Genomic DNA, 8829 nt, shown 5'->3' with positions numbered 1-8829 from the left:
TCAATTGACTTTTTTGATTACTAATCAAGTTGAGTATATTTTTATGTTTGTTATTTGCATTTTCTGATAAATTTTTGTATATATCTTTTGCTTATTTTTCCTTTTTTTGGCTCTTAAGAAATTGATTTTTAAGAATTCTTTTTTTTTAAATTTATTTTTATTTTTTATTTTTATTTTATTTTTGGTTTTTCAATTACAGTTGTCCCCTTTTCTCCCAATTTCTCTCCCCCACCCAACCCACCCCCTCTCCCGCAATCATATCCCTCCCCGTTGTCCATGTCCATGAGTCTTTTATACAGGTTCTTTGACTAAACCCTTCCCTTACTTATCCCCTTTCTCTCCCTCCCCTCTCCCCCCTATTGACTGCTATTCTGCTCTTTGTTCTATTTAGTTCCTTTGTTTGTGTTGTTCTTTAGTTTCCTGTATTAGGTGATATCATATGGTATTTTTCTTTCTTTACCTGGCTTATTTCACTAAGCATAATTCTCTCTAGTTCCATCCATATTGTTGCAAATGGCAGGAGTTCCTTCTTTCTTTCTGCTACATAGTATTCCATTGTGTAAATGTACCACAGTTTTTTGATCCACTCATCTACAGATGGGCACTTAGGTTGTTTCCAGCACTTAGCTATTGTAAACAGTGCTGCTATGAACATAAGGGTGCATAAGTTCTTTTGAATTGGTGTTTTATGATTCTTCGGGTATAATCCTAGTAGTGGAGTCGCTGGTTCAAAAGGCAGTTCCATTTTTAATCTTTTGAGGTAATTCCATACTGTTTTCCATAGTGGCTGCATCAGTCTGCATTCCCACCAACAGTGCAGTAGGGTTCCCGTTTCTCCATATCCTCGCCAGCACTTGTTGTTTGTTGATTTGTTGATGATGGCCATTCTGACTGGTGTAAAATGGTATCTCATTGTGGTTTTTATTTGCATCTCCCTGATGGCTAATGATGTTGAGCATTTTTTCATGTGTCCATTTCTGTATGTCCTCTTTGGAGAAGTGTTCAGGTCCTTTGCCCATTTTTTAAATGGGTTGTTTGTTTTCTTGATGTTGAGTCGCATCAGCTCTTTATATATTTTGGAAATCAGTCCCCTGTCTGTGATGTCATTGGCAAATATGTTTTCCCATATGGTTGGTTTCCTTTTCATCTTGCTGATGTTTTCTTTTGCTGAGCAGAAACTCTTTAGTTTGATGTAATCCCATCTAAAAAATATGAAACGCTTCACGAATTTGCATGTCATCCTTGCGCAGGGGCCATGCTAATCTTCTCTGTAGCGTTCCAATTTTAGTATATGTGCTGCCGAAGCGAGCACTTAAGAATTCTTTATATACTCTGTATTGCTATCCTTTACCAGTAATATTTTTAGCATATACCTTCTCCCAGTTTGTGACTTTTGGTAGTTTTTTAATAGAATAGTTTGATGAACAATAGTCTTTTAATATAGTTGAATTTATTAGTTATTTCCTTTATGATATTGTTTTGCTCAATAAGTACTTTTCTGAGATTATCTGTTTTCTTCTAAAAGTTAAAATTCTGCCTTTCACAATTAACTTATTCATCTGGAGTAGGTTTTTGTGTGCAATTGAGTTAAATATCTAAAATTCTTTTTTTCCAAGTAGATAAGCATGAAGAACTGTGAAGAGTCTGAGATTTTATCCTACTTGCAAACTAAGACGCTAACCTGCCAGTCTCATGGATACTGGCAGAACATGAGACTCCTGGGTCATCACAGCAAGCAGCAAGCTGGTGTTGGTTCCCCTTGCCACATTCCCAAAGAGCTAGGAGAAGAGGGCTGGGTTGTTACTGTCAAATGAGTACCAGAAGTGAAACAAAGGCAGGGCCCTCACCATTGCAATCTAACAAAGAACTTAAAAGAGGAGGCTAGAAGCAGAGGGACACATGTCTCACCCACTAATTCAGCAGTCCTGGGCCTGGTCTGATAATATTGCCAGACATTCCAATATTATAAGAAACACTATGTTAGCACAGGAGGAAGGTCCTTGAAATTCTATGTATCCTTTCCAGTATCTGGGGAAGAGTGTGCTTTTCATCGCAAGGCAAGAAAGGCAGGAGAGGGTCCACAGAGTCCAAAAGGGAAGAGACCCATAAACCAACTTTGGTTAATTGCCAATCTTTGGTCACTATCTGTTTTATGAGGGAGTCCCTATTGCCTACAGAAAGAGCTCGTAAACAACTTAGGATAACTGCTCTAACTTTAATTTACTGCCTCCCTTTACTTACATGTTTTATAACAAGATGAACAAATGGAGTCTGCAGTACAATAAGGATTTGGGCTAACAAACCCCTCTCCACATACCTAAGTTTGGGTAGTCATGCCCCCCCCAACCCCTGAGAAAAGTTGGCTCCACCTTTATCTGTCAATCAAAATGCAACTTCTTCATTCCCATCCTGCCAACTATAAACGTGCTCAGAACAAAGGACTTGCTCTCTTGGCTCTTGGCTCTCCTGGTGCTCTCAGCACCCTTGGCCTTCTGGCTGTCAGGCTTCTGGCCACCCTAGGGTGAGCTGGCCACCCTGGCCTTTGGATACCCTTGCTTTTGCTCTCCCATTCACTAATAAACTTTGCGTGCACTCTAATAGATTCTCTGATCTTTACAGGTCATCGTCGTCGGCAGCTGTCCGTCTCGAGAGACGATGGTGTAGCTTCTTAGGAGTCTATCTGCACCACCGAGAATGGTTGTGCAGTCCGACTCAGGAGTGACACGGTATCTGTCTCCTCCCGTGTTGAATCGACATCTTGCGATGATGCTGGAGTGTCCTCTCCAGTGAAGCTGAAGCTACAGAGCCTGGGCAGGGTGATATGGAGGGTCTGCTGTTGCCCATGCAGCAGACCCCCCCTCTCTTCACAGCTGAAGGGTCCAAGGGAAAGATGGAGTCAATACAGCTTGGCTTCAGGTGCGCCGCAGGAGTTGCCGGTGTTGACTACAACGTCAAACCACCTTAGGGACTCCGGCTCCGGATTTTCTGTCGGGGTTTACTCCCTTAGCCTTTCCCCTGAAGAGGTATGCCGCAAGGCAGCGGAGGTTTTTTGGAGTCAGAGTTTTCCTTCTCTGATGTGCCCTGACTGGAAGATCGAACCAGCGACACTTAGCTCACAGGCCGACGCTCAATCCACTGAGCCAAACCAGCCAGGGGCTCTTTACAGGTATCCCCTGTATAACACAGTACTTCTATAACACGGTTTTGCTCTAACAGAGAATTGGAGAAACCCCCTGTATAAAACAAAATTAGGAAAATCCCCATACAATACTGAACGTGATAAAAACGTTTAAGAGCAAAAGATAACTCATTAAAATTTTTCATTCGGGCACATTCAAATTTGTCTGTAGAATTTTAAAATTGATCAGAATTTTAAACCCATTTTGTTTCTGGAGTATTAATTCCACTTTAAAACTTTAATTGTGTTTTTCTTTTTGCTACATCACACACACATATATTAGTACTAATGAAAATGAACAAGTTAAACAGTTTACTCTAAAAAGCATAAAGAAAGGCCTAGATTTAACCGAACAGTTAGAATCATATTTCTTAAATGACAATTTTTGCACTGAAAGGAGCACAAAGTTTAAGAGAGAACTTCAGAAGTGCTTAGCACCATATAACAAAATTTATAAAGATCTCTCAGCTAAAAGCAAGCAATCTAAAATAACAGATTTTTTTTTGCAAAAAGTAGAGCATAGAAATCAAGATAATGCTGAAGAAAGTTCAGAGGATGAGGATACCTTGTGAAAAAGAAAACACATTCAGTTAATGGAGCTTAGTAGTGATGTAGAATAAAACATTACCTAATTCATATTAATATGCAATACTTTGGCTGAAAATTGCTTTAATAAAGATATTTCTCTTAATTATAAAAATATAATAGTATTTAAAAAGGATTTTGGTGACTAACCCCCCTTTTTGTACTAGTTCTTTGTTTCATATAACACAGATTCACATAACACGGCATTTGTTAGGAACCTAATAACCGTGTTATACAGGGGTTACCTGTAATTCTTTACTGTAAGTGACGAGAAGAACCAGGTTTCTCCCATAACAGGGTGATATCTGCATTGCACTGGGTTGCATTACAGGAGAGGAACACTGAGCTTAAGGACCCTGAATCTTTTATAATGAGCAATGAGCCAGCCTGACCTTTGCCCCTGAGAGACACATTATCTTTATTACAGAACAACGAACAAACCTACTCTTTTCTCTGGGGGACGAGCTTGTCTCTCTACCTTCTCAGGCTTCTTGCCATCCAGAGTCTTGAAAATATAGCCTGGAATGGAGGCAGGTGATGTCTCTGCTTGCAAAATGTTCAGAAACAGAAGAGGCTCATACTTTGTTGACCTTAATTGGTGAGATCCATGTTAGAGATGCTTTCCTCTAGCCAAGATGTGTGTTTGTATCTGCCAGATACAGGGCTCTAGGAAGCTCTTTAATATCTTGGTTTGTAATTTCTTTGACTATATGAAGTATTGTAAGATAAAATTCTGGACTTGAGGGGGCCAGACTCATGGGTTAAAAATTTCACTGGTGATGATTCCTCTTTTTCTTCCTTTCTCTTCTTTTCCTCCATCAAGAGCCAGTGTGAAGACAGAGTTCTTGATAGGCTTTTGTTTGCTAGCATGAATTTTTCCTGGGGTACCCTTGTCTAAGGTTGCAGCCATTGTCAAGTGTACTGTTTTAGGGTGGGATTCTCAAATTTAGGTCTTCCAATTTCATCACCCAAGGCTAAGTCTCCCATTCCCTGCTCTAATTTATGGAGTTGCCTCAGGCAGTCCCAGTTTTTGCATTTGCTTACACTTCACACTCAGTCTTCAGTTACTCTTTTTTTTTTTTTTTAACACCTTTGGGATTTCTCTTACTTTCTTGCAAGCTAAACTGTGTATTTAAAAATAAGCTCACTGTAACTTATCCAAGACCTGGTAGTATTGTACTGATATAAGGAAGGCCTTTTAGAATATCTAGTTCACACTGCTACATGCAGAAGCCAAGAGTAATCTTAAAATGTAAAATAATTTGCATCATTTTTTTTATAAGGCCCCACTGTACCAACCATCCTGGCCTACAAAGCCCAAAGCTTGTTCCTGGCTCAGCTCACAACACTCTGTGCCTTACTGCTCCTCAAGCATAGTGACCTTGCTCCTGCCTTAGGGCCTTTACACTGGTGGCTACCAGTGTGTGGCATGTTCTTCCCCAGTTCTTCTCATGCCTGGATCATTCTTATTATTCTCATTTAAATGCTACCTTCCTTGATTAGCCTTCCCTTTTTCCCATTATCACCATGTTAATTTTTACATTTATTTTTATTGCTATTCTACTATAGTCTCATTTTTTCCCCCTTTGCCCTTGTCCATCCAGCATCCACCCTTCCCACAGTCAGTGCCCACACTGTTGTCCCTGTCCGTGGGTCATTCATGCATGTTCTTTGACTAGTCTCTTCCCCTTCTTTCCACCATTATCTCCCTTCCCCCTCCTGTCTGGCCACTGACAGTTCCATGTTTCCATGTCTCTGGTTCTATTTTGCTCATTAGTTTATTTTGTTCATTAGATTCCTTTTATAAGTGACATCATATGGTATTTGTCTCCTACTTTTTATGATAGCATGGATGGAACTGGAGAATATTATGCTAAGTGAAATAAGCCAGTCAGTGATTGACAAATATCACGACATTTTAATTCTCTCTAAGGTACCTATGGTCAGCTGTTATTTTCCTGTTTATCATCTCTTTTTCTACTAGACCCATGAGAGCAAGAGATCTTGCTTGTCTAGTTTACCACTGTCTTCTCAGGGTAACAGAGTAGGGACTCAATACTTATTTGTTGAGTGACTAGAATTGAACATCGACTACTTATTCTCTTTAGACTGGACTTAGGTTCTCCAGCACCCACTATCTCCTATTATGTTCCCACCCCAGCCTGTTTTGCTTTGTTATTTACCTATCAGGCCCTATAGGCATTTGAATTTTCAATCCCTGATAATGAATGTTACTCTAATTATCTTCAGCATTTTGAGAGCAGAGGCTGTGTTTTACCTTTTTTTCTTCCTTCAGTGACTTGCATATAGTAGAAAGGGAAGAAATTAACAGTCATTGAATATCTCCTACCTGTCAAGCATAGTAACACCACTATAATTTATATCCTCAAGTACCACTGTGGGACCAAGGATTATTATTTATGTCCATTTTATAGATGAGGGCACTGAGATTTAGAGTTGTTCAGAGTCATATAGTAAATGAAGGATCTGGCATTGTAACCTAGTTAGACAACACATATTTAGTATGAACTATTGCAAAAGGGTCACTCATATCTGAGGAACAGGTGGCTGTTTTCAATTTGCAAAGTAAAGATTAAGAAATTAATTCAGTATTTCAGGTCAAGTTTTACCTCAGCAGTCTGGCTTCTTACTTCTCACTTTTATTCCAATGAGTATATGAAGACTTAGCCTGAAGTATGTTTATATTTGGCTAATAGAAACTTAGGAGATGTTAATCACACCTTCTATGTGAATGTCCTCTTTAATAAATGTCTGCTGGTGGTACATAATATGGAATCTGACAGCAAGGAGATTTTTTGAGGATAGTTATTTCAGTCAAATCATCACCTGTGGGTGATCACTTTGTAAGTTATATAAATGTCTAATCATGGGGTTGTACACTTGAAACTGATATAATATTGTACACTGACTGTAATTGAATGAGAAAAAGAAAGAAATGGCAAATTCAATAAGAAAAGAAAAATTATTACCTGTCTGTGTATCACTGGACAAAGACACTGAATGTACTGAATGTGTACCACACAACCAAGCAATCTTTAAAATAACAAAATCTTATTTTTATTTTTTACAGAAGTTCAGGTATTCCAACAATTTTTTAAACATTTTTTGGACCTTAAAAAATTACACACAACTTTTGGACGCAATACAACATAACAGAATGAGAAAGGGAGTCACTTTATTTTATTTTTTTAAAGATAAAAACATACTTCTTATACTTAACATTTAGTGATTTACATGTGTATTACCTGTGTACAAATGGTACATGATCAATGATTTATCTTGAGTACTGGGGTAACTAAATTACACTTAGGTTTTATGGAAAAAACTTTAAGAAAACATTTGCATGTGGATAGAAAACACTTTGTCAATTTTGTAAACACCACTGTTAGTGATGTAAAACTCCCAATGGAATCTGTAATTTACATGGATTAGAGAAAGCCAATACCTTCTATTTTTATTGCAGATAAAGTAGAGTTACCTCCCTTTAAATAAAAGATGAGTTCTTGTAAAGTTGTGGGTAATTAAATTCAGTAAGTAGGGTTATTTGAATGCAGTGGGATAACTAAGAGTTAAAGCAAAAATAACTCCCAGAATGGCTACTCTACAGATAATAAGTATTCCCTAAATTTAAGTTTTTAGAAAATTCATGTCTTTGTGAATTGGGTATCACTGATTTGAGTGTAATTGTAACATACTTTCAGCCATTTGAAACATGATCTTGTTTTTGGTGAAAAGATGGTTACTGCCAGAAATATTTGGCAAAAATAGGAGTGTGGCGCTAACAGGGAGAAGAAAAATCAGCTGTGATCTGTATTACTTCTTGTATTATTTTATCTTAATTTTGAGTCAAAAAATAAAGGTATGTTTTCTGCTCAGGTATGAAACATGATTTGGTTTACACTAATGTACCTTTTAGCTTGTGATCATTTCCAAGCAATTGGCTACTTCAATATTAAACATTTTTCTGTGTTGCATATTGGCAGAATTTGTGGTGAGGATGGTGGTGGGGGAAACCTGGGAGCAAAATATTGTTAAAGATGACTGATCAGTTGTAACTACCTTCATTTGCCAACCAATTTAAAAGAAATTGAATATTTTGAAACCAGTTAGTAAACAAAAGGCAATTTACTTCTACCAAGTTTCTTTGACCTGTGTAAGTATATATTATTTATTTCTAAGGCTGTTAAATTATTATTTATTTATTTAGTACCACTTTCTAGCATTTAGAAATAGGTTTAATGAAATTATTAAAAGACAAAAAACAAAAATGAGTGCCTTCAGTAAGAAGAAAAAAATATGGTTTCTCATAATATGTATGGCAAAGAAATAGGAAAAAAAAGAAGAGATATTTCATGTGCCTATTTATAAAATATATTAAATTCCTATGCCTATACTAGGGAGAATTAGAAAAAAGTATTTATTTGATAGCAGCCTATATATTACATGACAGTGTCAAAGGTGAAAATGAGCTTTCTATATTTCTCAGAGTTCCTTGATGCTCCTTCCTGAAAGATAGGGAAATCTATGTTGCTTGGGAACCTATGATGTAAAGATGTACTTCCTGTAATATACAGCTTGATGGAATAATAGTATACTGCAGAAACATATTCTCAGTGATTACTTGTACAGATATTGAACTGAACACAGACTTGGTAAAAACTTTGAAGTGCTACATCTCTTAACTGAGTGATTGTAACTAATTACACAGGAAATAAATGAACAGCAGAGATGGGAGAACCAAAGATCATGGGTCCTATGAAGATATTCAGAGGCATTTTCTAAGATGCTTCCTCAATAAATGATGCTTTATTAGCCTCTTGGCTACTGAGATAGAAATACATTAGGATTGACTGCCTTTTTAAAAATAATGTTGAAACATTAAAGCTTTTTATTTTGTTTGATTAAAAAAGGACAGTTTACAAACCTCAGTACATATATATTTTACATGTTAATTCTAGCACATTTATATTCCTCTTTCTTGAAATATTTCCTGAATGTGATTTCTTATGAATGTAATTTCTTGTGAATGTTATCTGATCTTATAC

General features: G+C 37.1%; 1 non-coding gene across 1 annotated transcript; it reads right to left on the bottom strand.

The window, feature by feature from the left end:
• Positions 1-1205: 1205 nt before the first annotated feature.
• Positions 1206-1312, bottom strand: LOC150001730 (U6 spliceosomal RNA). Its single transcript, XR_016513248.1, has one exon. It is a non-coding gene; the product is annotated as a U6 spliceosomal RNA (small nuclear RNA).
• Positions 1313-8829: the final 7517 nt, after the last annotated feature.

This window comes from Furipterus horrens, unplaced genomic scaffold (genome assembly GCF_987537825.1).
Source record: "Furipterus horrens unplaced genomic scaffold, mFurHor1.1.pri manual_scaffold_9, whole genome shotgun sequence".
Taxonomy (NCBI): Eukaryota; Metazoa; Chordata; class Mammalia; order Chiroptera; family Furipteridae; genus Furipterus; species Furipterus horrens.
The sequence above is the reverse complement of the archived record's forward strand: the minus strand, read 5'-3'. Positions and strand labels throughout refer to the sequence as shown.